Source organism: Pan paniscus, chromosome 7 (genome assembly GCF_029289425.2).
Source record: "Pan paniscus chromosome 7, NHGRI_mPanPan1-v2.0_pri, whole genome shotgun sequence".
Taxonomy (NCBI): Eukaryota; Metazoa; Chordata; class Mammalia; order Primates; family Hominidae; genus Pan; species Pan paniscus.
Genome location: NC_073256.2, coordinates 141178068 through 141193356, shown reverse-complemented (window position 1 = coordinate 141193356; position 15289 = coordinate 141178068). Strand labels below are relative to the sequence as shown.

General features: G+C 42.2%; 1 protein-coding gene across 27 annotated transcripts in view; it reads right to left on the bottom strand.

Annotated features, from left to right (window-relative positions):
- Nucleotides 1-15289, bottom strand: part of FAM91A1 (family with sequence similarity 91 member A1) — a 203298-nt gene that overhangs the window by 54408 nt on the left and 133601 nt on the right. For 12 of the 27 annotated variants that reach the window (XM_055116909.2, XM_055116912.2, XM_055116908.2 and 9 more), the window contains one exon: nt 10714-10773. The exons of the other annotated variants lie outside the window; for them this stretch is intronic. The gene's annotated coding sequence lies outside the window, so the exon portion shown is untranslated. The remainder of the gene's footprint in view (nt 1-10713; nt 10774-15289) is intronic. 27 annotated transcript variants of the gene reach the window in all.

Below are 15289 nucleotides of genomic sequence, written 5' to 3'. Positions count from 1 at the left end.
GTCAAAGTTCAGCTTTTGAAATAGAAACTAGGATTTTTGAGTCTGAGCAAGACAGTAGGCTTAAAAGCCAGGCTTTGTTGAGAAAGGGTTTTCTGAATTCTTTTAGCTCCCATTGGCATATCTTGGGGGGAAACAGGGGAGGAAGTTGAAATCTTCAAGAGAGAGCATCTCCAGTAGAAACCATAGTCCCAGTGAGATGACTATATTTAAACAGAAAGAGGCCAAATAAGAGCCTTTCAATTGACAGATTTAAGCTTCCCCGACTCCCACCACTAGCCAGTGGAATGACAGTATAAGAATGATTAGGTCCACTTCAGGAAATAAAGCAGCCGCATTTTCTTTGTGTATATGATTAGTCACGTATGAACATTTTCAACCCAAAACAACTACCAGCTTTAGTCTGAAGCAAGACCTATTTTCCGCACATGGGAGATAAGGAGCAAGACTGAACTGGAGTGATAATCCCTCGCTATCTGCCTGCTAAGATAGCATCAGTATCCACACATTAGCATCCCTGGCTGTCACACAGCAGAGCCTGTCATGAGGTGAAGGAAAGCAGGCTTTCACGGATCACTCAGAAAGAGAAATAACCAAGAGGACCAAAACTATGACTTACTGAAGAGCCTATCTCTGATGGGAACTGTGAATCTTTTAAAGAATCAAAGTTTTGGTGGGATTATTTTAGGCAGATAATTCTGACCCAGGCTACAAAGAGTATAGGGCTAAAGATTGCTTCATGGACTCCACCACTGAAGTGAATACCAAAGATTGTGATTAATTCTCAAGTGTGAAAGAGACAGAAAGCAGTTAAATATTTAGGGCTAAAGAAAAATCCCAGGGGAAAATCTCTTACTCTGTAAATAAGGGAAGAGGATGGAGAGGTTGACGCTGAGATCCCCCCATAACCCTGATTCTCAGAGTCCAACAACAAAATAGTGTTTGTAACTGATTATGCCTTGCTGCCAAATATTGATTTTGTGATTCTAGAAATCTGAAATTAATCTGAGAAGGATTAATTTAACAAAAGGATACCTTATTTCAGGACTGAACTATTTCTATGTGCAAGGTGCTACATTAAGCATTTGGGGACACAGAGATGAACAAGGCCTGATCTTTACCCTTAAATAATTTACAGTCTAGTAGGCTTGAGAATCCAGGTATATAACCCAGTGGAATATAAAGTAGAAAGTAATGATTGGTACAAGATGCTAGTAGAAGGAAAGGAAGCTTCTCATTAAGGCTTCTAGAAGCAATTATGAAAGAGGTGGCTTTTATGCTGGGTTTTAACACGGGATAGATCTGAAGGGACTGGAGGAAAAGGTGTTTTGGCTTCCAGAGACTATATGGGCAATGTAAGGGAAGAAAAAGGTACACTAAAATAAAAAGAATAAAGCGACATTCTTGCTAGACTCGTGTCAATGACCAGAAAGCCCCACCTACGTGATAATTTATCCTTTTTTTTTTAGCTCTTCAGTGTTTTATGATATATTATTATATCATGATCATTGTTTTAATTTTTGTCTTTAAAATCCTGATGAACATATTTAAATATGGAGAGTGTACTGAGTTTATAATCTGTCCTATGTTTACATAGAACAAAAAAAAATTCCAAATGTGACTAAACACCAAGTCAGGGAAAGAAATGTGGGCTGGCTTAAATATTTAAAGAGATTGAGGACCTTTAGAGTTTCTTGCTCTGTGTGTGGCCACTGGATTCAAGGGAAATCGGAAGCTTATTGTTCCATTGATAAGTAAGCCATAAAGTTAAAGATTCACCACACATTGCATGGAAAACCAATAGCTGGTACAAGCTGGTACCATATATTTATTGCTGATATGAGAAGCTAAGCACACCTGCTATTAACAGATAATGACATGGTACTGTGAGAGAATACACAAGGTAAGATACCAGAGCAAATTGGTCACACCATTGCATCATGCTGATGATTGTTAATGGACTCTTCACTAAGACACTTCAGACTCCCTAAACCAGTAGTTCTCAACTGGGGGCAGTTTTGTCCCCAGGGGACATTTGGCTATGTCCAGAGACATTTTTGGTTGTTACAACTGGAGAAGGTGCTACTAGCATCTAATGGATAGGGGCCAGGGATGCTGTGCTACAGTGTATAGAACAGTCCCCCACAATCAAGAGTATCTGGCCCAAAGTGTCAATAGAGTGAAGGATGAGAACCCTGCTCTAGATGACAAACCACTTGGCATGAAAATGTACTGTAAAAGCCTTCACTTTATGCTTCTGACCCCTAATCTCAATTAGTGCTGAAGATATTAGGTACAATAATTTTACAGGAAGCCATGTCCAATCTATTCATATCGTTGTCAGGTAGAAGGTAGTGGCCTGAATTCACCTCCCCATTTGACTGTGTACTGAGCGACTTCTGGTTAATTGTTTTGTGCCTCAGGTTCCTTATCTGTAAAATGGGGACAGTAATAGTAACTATCTCATAAGGTTGGTGAGCTGTTAAAAAAAAAAAAAAAAACCACAAGTCATGTAAGGTGCTTAGAAGAGAGTCTGGCCCACAACACTAAAAAGTATAAACTTTTGTTATCACTGTTATCATCAATATTATTACTATTACTTGGCACAAAAAGGAATTTAGAGATGTGCATTTACCTAGACCAGTTTCCAAAATCTCAGTCATTTGAAGAATAATACAATTTTTTGAGTATCATCTAAACTATCATTTACTTAAGACTCTTCTTTAAATTGTCACACTTTGTACAAATCTTTTGTGTCATTCACAGGTTTGATATCTTAATTGTATTTTCCTAAAATACATGAAATAATGCAGTGCTATCAAAGTAAAGGTTTTTGTATGTTCCAACTAAAATCATCTCACGTGCTCCATCAGCAATTACTGAAAATCAGTGGTATGCACAGCCTCAGATTTAGAGAGGAACTTAGATATCCAACCCCTTTCTATGGGATTTTTGCCATTCATTTGGCTGAGCCCACCTCCCTATAAATGCCAAATATTCTCACTCCCAGCTACCTTTGCACCTAACACCTGAGCATGTGACCTCAGCTGCATTGATCAGATATGCTCATGCTTGAGTCTGAATCCGAAGCTGGTGCTGAAAGGAAGCAGGGACTGTGTGAATCTTCTCAGTCCCAATAAGATGAGCTCCTGGGGCTGCAGGGACATCCAGCCCTGGGCAGCTGAGGTGGCAGTGATTTTCTCACTTGTCCAATTTTGGTGTATGGTTTTTGGTGTTGTTCCTGACTCTGAAGTTCCAGACCTGGTTCTATAGCCTTCTCAGATGTTTGTTGAGAGATCCTATATTGTTTAGTAAATCTTTTTTCAAAAATCCTTAATTCAGCCAGTGTCAGCTCCTATTGTTTGCAAATAAAACCCTGGCAGATACACTCTTACTTTATAGATGAGGAAACTGAGACTCACAAAAGTTGTGTTCTGCACAACACAGCCATGGCTAGGTCAGGATTAGAACCCAGGCCAGTGCCTTTTTAGCATACTGCATTTCTAGCTCCTTTATGCTGGGTCAAACCTCGACAAAGTTGAGTCTGAAAAAAAAAGTTGGCTCTTCAAAAAAATTTTTTCAATTAACACATAATAATTGTACATATTTATAGGGTACAATGTGATGTTTCAATACATGTATACATTGTGTAATGATCAAATCAGGGTAATTAGCACATCCATCACCTCAAACATTTGTCATTTCTTTGTGATGAGAATATTCAAAATCCTCTTCTAGCTATTTTGAAATATGCATCATTGTTTGCTATAATCAGCCTACTGTGCAATAGAACACCAGAACTTATTCCTCCTATCTAGGTGGACCAACCTCTCCCATCTCCCTCTCCCCTCTCCAGCCTCAGATAACCACTGTTCTACTCTTTACTTCTACAGGATGAACTTCTTTAGATTCATATGTGGATATGACTGAGGTCATCCAGTATTTGTCCTTCTGTTCATGGCTTATTTCACTTAACATAAGGTCCTCTAGGTCCATTCATGTTATTGAAAATGACAGGATCTCATTCTTTTCTATAGCTGAATAGGGTTCCATTGTGTATATTTTTAAAATTTATTTGTCAATTGATATGGTTTGGCTGTGTCCCCACCCAAATCTCAAATTGTAGCTCCTATAATTCCCATGTGTTGTGGGAGAGACCTGGTAGGAGGTCATTCAATCACGAAGGCAGGTCTTTCCGATGCTGTTCCTGTGATACTGAATAAGTCTCACGAGATCAGATGGTTTTATAAAGAGGAGTTCCCCTGCACAAGCTGTCTCTTGCCTGCCACCATGTAAGATGTGCCTTTCACCTTCTGCCATGATTGTGAGGCCTCCCCAGCCACATGGAACTGTGAGTCCATTAAACCTCTTTTTCTTTATAAATTACCCAGTCCTGGGTATGTCTTTATCAGTGGCATGAGAACAGACTAATACATCCACTGATGGACACTTAGGTTGATTTTATATCTTGGCTATTATGAATAGTGCTGTAATATGCATGGGAGTGCAGTTATCTCTTTGTCATACTGGTTTTATTTCCTTTGGATATGTATCTACTAGTGGGATTGTTGGGTTATATGGTAGTTCTATTTTTAACTTTTTGATGAACCTCCATGCTGTTTTCCATAGTAACTGTACTAATTGACATTCCCACCAATAGTGTATAAGACTTCTCCTTTCTCCACATCTTTGCCAGCATTTATTGTTTTGTCTATTTGGTAATAGCTATTCTGTCCGGGGTGAGGTTATATCTCATTGTGATTTTGACTTGCATTTCCCTGATGATGAATTATGTTGAGCAATTTTTCATATACCTGTTGGCCATTTGCATATCTTCCTTTGAGATATGTCTATTCAGATCTTTTGCCCATTTTTAAATCTGATTGTTTTTGTTTTTGTTTTTGTTTTGCTATTGAGTTGAGCTTGTTATGTATTCTAGATATTAACCATTCTGTAGGTTGTCTCTTCACTGTGTTGATTATTTCCTTTGCTGGGCAGAAGCTTCTTAGCTTGATGTAATCTCCTACATCTATTTTTGCTTTTGTTCCCTGTGCTTTTGAGGTCTTATCCAAAAAACTCTTGCCCAGATTGATGTCATAAAGCATTTTCCCTGTGTTTTCTTCTAGTACTTTATTAGTTTCTGGTCTTACATTTAGGTCTTTAATCCATCTGAAGTTGATTTTTTCAGCAGTGAGAGATAGTAATCTAGTTTCATTCTCCTGAATATGGCTATTCAGTTTTCCCAGCACTGTTTATTAAAGAGACAGTCCTTTCCCCATGTGTGCGCTTGGCAATGTGTGTGTTGGCTATAAAAATGGGGATTTATTTCTGTTTAATTTTAATTTTAAATTTTTGTTGATAATAATTGAACCTCTTTATAAGGTACATGTGATGTTTTGATACATACATTTATTGTGTCATGATTAAATCAGGATAATAAGGGATATCCATTGCCTCAAACATTTATCACTTCTTTGTGTTGGAAACATTTCAAATCTTCTCTTCCAGCTATTTTGAAGTATACAATGAATTACTGTTAACTATTATCACCCTAATGTGAACTTATTCCCATTATCTGACTGTATTTTTGTACCCTTTAGCCAATCTCTCTTGTGTGAATTTACTTCTGGGTTATCTATTCTGTCCTATTGGTCCATGTGACTGTTTTTATGCCAGTGATGGTGGCAGTGGCCTGTCTGGAGCAGCAGCTGTGAGGATGCCAGCTGCAGCAGGGAAGGCATGGCAGAGGCTGTGCACAGAGCTCTGTGGAGCCAGTAGGGGCAAAACAGGCAGGAGCCCACCCCCTACTGAGTTAAAGTGATGGAAATCCCATGCTCCCTGTCACAGCTGCAGCCGTTCAGCTGCAGCTTCGGACCTGGGTATCCCTGCTCTCTTAGGGGCCTGCTAAGCCCCACTTCCCCCACAGGCTTAGAAGTGCCTGCTCCCTTTCCCTGGCCTCTTGTGGCTTCCTGCACCCGCTCGGATTTCAGAGCAAAGTTGTGGCCCAGCCTGGGCACCGTCACAATCTGGCCAGCTGTGCATGCACTCAGGGTGGTGCAGACACGCTAGCCTCTTGCTGCCTCAGCCCCCTCTGGACTTTGGACACTGATGAGCACAGGACAGAGACTGAGGGGGGCTGAGGGCAGTTTGGCATGGGGCTACAGGTGCCCCTCTGCATGAACAGCCTGGGTGCCATGGACAACCTGTCGATGGCAGCAGGAGGCAGACAGGCTCCTAGGTGGAAAGGAGTGAGTCCCTGATGAAGCTCCACTTTCAATCCAGGGCCAGCATGTAGCCTAGGTGCCAGGCCGTCAGTTCCAGGTGGAGTCCATGGCCCGGAGTGAGAACTTATGGTGCTTTTTCCAGGCCTGCCCATGGCCACCCATGATCCAATAAGCATGCACTTCCTCCCTTCTGAGCCCATAAAAACCCCAGACCCAGTCAGACTCACATAGACATTGGGACAACCTGCCTGCAGAAAGGAGCTACCCACTGCAGGTCTCCTCTCCACTGAGAGCTGGACATTCATGAGGACAACTTGCCTGCAGAAAGGAGCTACCAACATTGGGTCTCCTGAGAGCTGTTCTGTCACTCAACAAAGCTCCTCTCTGCCTTGCTTACCCTCCACTTGTTTGCATACCTCATTCTTCCTGGACATGGGACAACAATTCGGGACCCACCAAATGGTGGGACTGAAAGAGCTGTAACACAAACAGGGCTGAAACAGGCCGCTGGCTTGCCAAGTTGCAGGCAACAAGAAGGAGAGAAGAGCTGCAGCCCTTTGGGGAGCCCAGACCTAGAGGCTTCCAAGCCAGGGCTGTGAAACCCTCCTGGGGCTCTGCAGTTCCTAACATCTCCAAACTTCCCTTCCGGGCACCACCACATTTCCTGGTGCCCACAGTGGAACCCTTTTGCTGTACACCTGGTCCAGCCACAGCCTAGCACAAAGCCAGTGCTTGTGCCAGCACCTGGAGCTGCCTGCCCCGCTGCAGCCAGCACACCTGGCTGTACGCAGTGGCCAGACCCTGCACTCACTCACACACCCCTCAGCACTCCACACCTGGCACACCCTTGGCAAGCATGGGATCTGGTCCAGTAGCACTCCTGAGTGCAGCCTGCCAGGCCGAGTGGGTGAAATGAGCCCAGTGAGCCCAAGCAAAACCAGGCAAAGTTTCCACCAGCCACAGAGGTTTCCAGGTGGAAAAGTGACACCCTACAGATCCTGTGATACCAGGGCCATGCTATTTTGGTTACTATCGCTTTGTAGTATATTTTAAAGTCAGATGGTATGAGGCTTCCCTACTTTATTCTTTTTGTTCAAGATTGCTTTGGCTATTCAGGATCTTTTGTGGTTCCTTATGAATTTCAGGATTGTTTTTTCTATTTCTGTGAAAAATGTCATTTGGTAGTTTGATAGGATTTGCATTGAATCTGTAGGTCACTTTGGGTAGTATAGACATTTTAACATATTAACATAATTAATTAACATTAATTCATGAACACAGGATATCTTTCCATTTATTAGTGTCCTCTTCAATTTCTTTCATCACTGTTTTATAGTTTTCATTGTAGAGAACAAATTATCTTATTGGCCAAGTAAACTGAATACAGTGGTTATTACCACCCTCATCTTTGTATTGTATATCTTTGGGATATGTAGACATGTTTCCTATAGCTCTTCAAAAGTACCCAATATTGAGTGAATCCCCAGAATTGCAAACTCTGATGCTCGAGAGGCCAGGCAGTTCATGTATGTGAATAAGTAACAGGAGCCAGATCAGGGAGTGGTGGGGACTTCATGGAATTGAGCACTCATGCTTCATCCAAGTGGGCATGTGCTGCTCAGCCCTTATCATTTGATTTTATATAGAGGATCTGATTTTTCAAGACAAATAAAGTTTCTCATTTTTACATAAAAGTGATGGGCAACAAATTAAACCAAACAAAAAGTCCCCATCGTATGAGCCAACATTAAGGGGTTTATGCCTGTGAGCCAGGTTCCATGCTCAGTCCACTGGGGTACAAACTCCAGGGTATTCCTAAATCTTCTCACTTCTTATCTCCTCCTTAGTGGAAGGCTTAATGCAGAGAGAGGTTAAAGCAGACTTTTCTCTGCCCCAGCAGTAATGTAAGTAAGACTTCAAGACATCACCTCTTCTACTAGCTTTCCAATTAGAAATCTTATTCCCATAGCTCCATGTCCCTGTATTTTTGCTCATGTTGTTTCATCTTCTCTTATCAACCCCACTTTGCACAACTGTGTCTTACTCTTCCTTATAAACCCTATTCCAGGGTCACCTCCTTCTGGAAGCCTTTCCTGATTTCATCTCCCTCCCCAACCCTCCTCAACTCATTCACCTTAGGTTATGTACCCCATAGCACCCAGGGATAATATTCCAAACATTTAAAAAAGAGTATCTTACCTCCAATTCTCTAGAAAAAAAGATAAAGTATATGCAAACACATTAACAGGGGGTACAATCCCAGGACAGCAAAATTGAGAGTAAACAATATGAGACAGGAAAGGACCAACAGCAAATGCAGCTCAAGCAAATATTATATTACCGAGTAGGCACAGCCTCTCCAGAAAAGTCAGCTGCTCAGTCCTGTGTGATACATCTCAGAGGTAATATGAAATCCCTGCACCTCAGAAGAGCTACTTAAAAGAAGGAGGAGTGAGGTATTGATTTATTGGATCCTTCTTGTTTTCAACCTCCCATTGGCCAAAATTTGAACTATGGTATGGTAACTCCCCCATACCAGAATAAGTGCCCTGGTGCACACAGTCCTAACAGCAGGTTTGCCTACACCATAGCACCTTCCACATTGTAGGAAATGATGCTTCTATGTCTTTTTCACCAATGATACAATCAATGGTACCAATAATGACTTTATCACTTACATTGTTAGAATCTGCATAGTGCCCAGAACATAGTAGGCAGGTAAGTAGGTGAGTTTGGTTTAAACAGATATTTATAGAACATCTAGAGGTTATCAACTGGAATGAAATGCAGAGGAGGGTTATAATAACCTTGAAATACCAAAACCTTCTTTCAACTCAATAGTACAGCTATAGGGAACCTTGCCAACCCAAGATGTTCTGACTTCTGGCCTTCACCTCTATTCCAACCACCCTCAGGCAGCTTGACTATGGACCACAGGACACCCTCACCTTGGGTGGTTGCCCTAGACACAATTTCACCAAATTGAAAATCCAGCAGTGTATATGATATCTATAACTAGGCCTCTGGGGTTTTAATATTGTTGGTGTTGAGCAATGTTCACATGCCTACACAATGCAGTTGAATTTTGTACAAGAAGGCTTTTGCATATCTTTTCAACCAAATAAAAATGTTCCTTTCAACTTAATGGTCTTTATTGTACTAATTAGTTTTAAACAAACCTTGCCTTAATAGGGCTTCCTATTCCTCTAATGACACTGAACCAACAATAAATTAATATCATGAATGTATTTATGTAGAAAAGGAATCCCCAAGGTTTATCTGCACTGTCACAAATAGCAGAATCTCCTTCTTTTTTAAGGCTAAATAATGCCCTATTTTTTTATATACGTATATGTATGCCACAATGTCTTTATCCACCCATCCATCAATGGATGCTTCAGTTGTTTCCATACCCTGGCAGTTGGAATAATGCTGCAATGAACATGGGAGCTCAGATATTACAAAGTGAAATAAGCCAGACAGAGAGAGAAAAATACTTCATGATCTCACTTATGTGTAGTATCTTTTTAAAAGCCAAATACATAGAAACAGAGAGTAAAGCGTGGTTACCAGAGGTGAAGGGAATGGGGAGACATAGGTCAAATTGTACAAAGTTGCAGATATGTAGGATGAATAAGTCTGGAGATCTAATGTACAACAGAAAGGCCACAGTTAATAATATTATATTGCATACTCGAAATTTGCTAAGAAAGTAGATTTTAGGTGCTCTTAACCTCCCCCCCACAACACATACACACACGAAGGTAACTGTGTGAGATGAGATGATCATCACTGTGGTAATCATTTTGCCAGTATATGTAATTCAAAACATAATGTTGGGTACCTTAATATATACAATGAGAAAAAAAAAAAACTTTAAAAAAAAAGAAAAGGAGGCCAGGCACGGTGGCTCATGCCTGTAATTGCAGCACTTTGGTAGGCAGAGGTGGGTGGATCACTTGAGGTCAGGAGTTTGAGACCAGCTTGGCTAACATGATGAAACTCTGTCTCTACAAAAGTACAAAAATTAGCTGGGTGTGGGGGTGCATGCCTGTAATCCCAGCTACTTGGGAGGCTGAGGCAGGAGAATCACTTGAACCTGGGAGGCAGAGGTTGCTGTGAGCCAAGATCACGCCACTGTACTCCACCTAGGCAAAAGAGCAAGACTTCATGCCACTGTCCATCGCCCCCGCTCAAAAAAAAGAAAAAGTAAAGGAGTCCTCATTTATATGGGGATTTTTATATTTGCTAGGAGGAAAATGGTACTTTTCAATTTTTTTTTTTTTTTTTTTACTTAGGTGTAGACACCATGCCTTTTCAATTTTTATCCCTGTTCATTTTTCACATCCACCGAGCACATGATTCCTCTTTGTGTGTGCGTTTGTTTTCTCGGCTGTCTACTCAACACCTACTGGGACATGGCACCCAGTTAGGTTTCGTCACTCACTGATGGTTTAAGAGGCCACGTGTTTTCTATCTGCTTAACACATACCTCAAAGGTGAGACGGAAAATCTTTAACTTGCTCTTCTCAGGGGGCTGACAAGCCTATCACTGGAATTAACAAAAAGGAGAATTTCAAAAAATAAATTCAGGATAAGAAAATAAGTCACTGGATCTAAATTATTTGGTTTGTGTCAAAGTAATTGCAGTTTTTGCCATTATTTTCATAGACAAAAATCACAATTACTTTTCCACCAACCTAATAATTCCATTTTCTAGTAATGCTTGTTACTTTAAGAATTTCATCCCTAAAATAGTCTTGACTACCAGGAAAGGTTAGGAAGTCTTAGTTATCTGTTAAAAAGTGATGGCGACATTTATCGCTTAGGCCTTCAGCAACTACATTTCCCCAGGGCGTATTAGTCAGCTGGTCGTTCATTAGCTTCCTGTGCTGTTAATCATTTATCTCTTATGACTACACATGACTTAAGCTATTAATACAATTTTCTACAGTTTTTACTATCTATTTAAAAGATAGTTTGGAAGTATTCATGAGGGCTGAAACAGACTGAAAAAAAAGATTTTTCTGGAACTGCATTTCCCGGTCTCTACCTTTGCCATGTGTAGATCATCAAAGTTTGGTCCGACTCCTGAGTGTGGCCCACATGGCCTGGTGACAAATCACTTTCAACATGTACCTTCTTGATAGAAAGTTCAGATCTTGGAGTTGGCCAGTGCCATAGAGCCAAAATATGGGGAAGTTCAAAAGACGAGGAAGTCTTATCTTAGGCGTCTTGGTCACAATGTACCCTCATAAAGTAAAACTTAATTTATAACATGGAACAGGCTTTAAGATGCCATAGAAATAATAGCAGTCTGAAAATAGGGATCTTGTGTCTTGCTACTGACACTGCTTTTCCTGGAATCATGAAAAGTCAGAAATGAAATTGTTTTCTTTTTCTTTTCTTTTTTTTTTCTTTTTCTTTTTTTTCTTTTTTTTTTTTTTTTTTTTTTTGCACATTAAGGCAGGCAACACTAATCTTAAGCAAATTTTTGGAACCAAAACCAAGTTTAAAAAAAAAATTAATGTTAATAAATTTCAACAAGAAAAGACTGGATAAATGCTTCTAGCTGGGATCATAGAATCAGTGCAGCCTTAAGATGGAAGGGAATTTACAAGCTGGATGGTCTACTCCCCCGCTTTAGAGTTATAAAAATGGAAGCCTGTAAAAAGGAAGGGGCTTGCTCACAGTCATCCAGCTAATTACAGAGAAGCAAAGTCCTGCGGTAAGGTGGCCAGGGAGGCCTAGAGGTCCTTGAGTGACAGCCATCTGCTTTCCCTCATCCCAGTCAAGCCAACTCTGATTCTCATTGAATGTCTTTGCACACATTTTTTTTTTCTGTTGAGACGGAGTCTCTCTGTCACCCAGGCTGGAGTGCTGTGGTGCGATCTCGGCTCACTGCTACCTCCACCTCCAGGGTTCAAGCGATTCTCGTGCCTCAGCCTCCCGAGTAACTGGGATTACAGGCAAGCACCAGCCACCACGTCCGGCTAATTTTTGTATTTTTAGTAGAGATGGGGTTTCGCCATGTTGGACAGGCTGGTCTTGAATTCCTGACTTCAGATGATCCGCCCACCTCCACCTCCCAAAGTGCTGGGATTACAGGCATGAGCCACCGCGCCCAGCCCTTTGCACACATTTAATTAAAGTTAATTAAATCGGTACTTATATTAATTAATTATAAATAAAATTATCTGAGAAAAGATTGCTTCTGTTCATGTAATACATATGTTCCTGAAAACCTGTGAGGTTAATTTTTTAAAATAAAATATATTTTGGACACTTTGCTCTCTTCCTATTACTGTTGGGAGTATTCAAGAGAGCTAACTACTTTCCTTCTTGAACAGCTCTCATCTTGCTTTCTAGAAACCACATTCTTCTCATTTTCCTCTGCTCCTACTCACCACTCCTTCTCTGCCTCCTTTGCTGCCTTCTTCACATCCTCTATGCAACAAGTAAGTGTGACACACCTGAGGCTCACTCCAGGGCCCCTTTCCCTCTCCTTCCCCTCCTCTCCCCTCCCCTCCCCTCCTCTCCCCTCCCCTCCTCCTCTCCCCTCCCCTCCTCCTCTCCCCTCCCCTCCTCCTCTCCCCTCCCCTCCTCCTCTCCCCTCCCCTCCTCCTCTCCCCTCCCCTCCTCCTCTCCCCTCCCCTCCCCTCCTCTCCCCTCCCCTCCTCCTCTCCCCTCCTCCTCTCCCCTCCCCTCCTCCTCTCCCCTCCCCTCCTCCTCTCCCCTCCCCTCCTCCTCTCTCCTCCCCTCCTCCTCTCCCCTCCCCTCCTCTCCCCTCCCCTCCCCTTCTCTCCCCTCCCCTCCCCTTCTCTCCCCTCCCCTTCTCTCCCCTCTCCTCAACTCCTATCCCCTGCCTTCCCCTCCTGTTCCCTCTCATCTCCTTCCCTCCCCTCCTCTCTCCTCCCACCTTCCAGCAGTAATGTCCACCTGGTTCATGACTTCCATACACTGTTATGACTCCCAAATATGTCTCTAATCCACACATCATTCATCCCAAACTGTCAGCTTGACATCTCCACCTGAGTGTCTAATAAGTCTCAAACTTAACACGATCAAAGCCCTGCTCCACCATTTCTTCCCTCCACCAAGTCTTCCTCACCTCCATTAATGGCCCCACCCACCCAAGTGCTTGGGCCCAAAATCTGGGAGAAATGTTCTTGACTTTTCTTTCCACTCCATCCCTATGTCCAACCCATCAGCAAGTCTTTTTGGTCCCACTTCCAAACCTGCCCCCATCTCTAAACCTCACACCTGCAGTCCAAGCCACCTGCACCTGTCACCTGGTCTGCAGTGAAGGCCTCTTGACCTTTCTCTTCTGCTCTGCCCCACTGACATCCTCACCTATTTATAGCTGGGGCAACCTTTCAAACACGAACTCAGATCATGTCACTCTCTTACCTAAAACACCTGGATGAATTCATCTTTCTATACACATAAACTCCAGCCCCCTCGCCATAGCCTACACATAAGGCCTGGCTTGGTCTTTTTCCTTCCACTCTCCTTCACCCTCTGACCACATTGACATCTTTTCTGTTCATCACATGTACAGAAGGCTTTCAGCCTCAGGACCTATTTCTCCTTGCTTGAAATCATTCCCCTAGTTCTTTAAATAACTGTGCCATTCTTGTTCTTCAGGTCTGGCTTCCCCCACACCTCCCCACACACACACATGCACACACACACAAACAGGCCTCTCTTTTCTGCCTTGGCTATTCACACACACACACACACACACACACACACACACACACAAACAGGCCTCTCTTTTCTGCCTTGGCTATTGGCCTCCCCAATTGCTTGCCACCATATCATCCTGTTTATATCTGTCACAGCGTTGCATGTCCCACAGCCTGTAATTGTGCAGTTTGCATCTTTGTGTACTTCTGTATATTTCCCCTTGCAGAATATAAGCTCCACCAGGGCCCAGACATTGTCACCACCAAATCCCCAATGCCTAGCAGAGTTCCCGACACATAGTAGGCCCTCAAGATATTACTGTTTAATTAATGAAGTAGTGGATTTGAATGTGCTTATAAATCTCCTTTAAAAGAATGCTAATGGTAAACAATTGAAGAGTGATGGAATCACTCTCACACATACTCATTCATCTTTGGGTGTGTGGGTGACAATTTCAGTCTTCCTGCTCTGCATTGATGAGAAAAATGCATGTGCTTTCCAGCCATACTACCCACTTATTTATGGAATATTTGCATTAATCAAATTCCGGCCCAAGAAACTTGTATATCCCTTGGAGTTTGTCATAACAAAATCTGGCCTACAACAGACAAGGTTTTTTCTTTTTTTATTTTTGTTATTACATTCTTTTTAAAATTTTTTTTTATTATACTTTAAGTTCTAGGGTACATGTGCACAATGTGCAGGTCTGTTACATATGTATACATGTGCCATGTTGGTGTGCTGCACCCATTAACTCGTCATTTACATCTCCTAATGCTGTCCCTCCCCCCTCCCCCTACCCCACAACAGGCCCCGGTGTGTGATGTTCCCCTTCCTGTGTCCAAGTGTTCTCATTGTTCAATTCCCACCTATGAGTGAGAACATGCAGTGTTTGGTTTTTTGTCCTTGTGGTAGTTTGCTGAGAATGATGGTTTCCAGCTTCATCCATGTCCCTACAAAGGACATGAACTCATCGTTTTTTATGGCTGCATAGTATTCCATGGTGTATATGTGCCACATTTTAAAAGCAATGGCAACAAAAGCCAAACAAAGTTTTTAAAGAATTTGTTCCTGCCAGTCCCTCATTCAACAAAGACATATTGTACATCTAGGGCCATTATTTCCATATGACAAGTGCTATACAAGCCTCCAGAGAGAGAAAGGTGAGGAGGATATAGTCACTACCCTTGCGGAATCCACCCCGGGTGGACAGGTGTAAACTGGGGAACAAGAAAGACAATACAGTGAGGTCAGGGCTGACACGAGGGAGACAGCTTGTATCCCACGAGGCTAGTATTTGGTGGTGATTTTGTTTCATCTTGTGTTTATTTCATCACTTTCTCTGATGAACTTTCTGACTTCTTTGAAGGCCTCTTTCT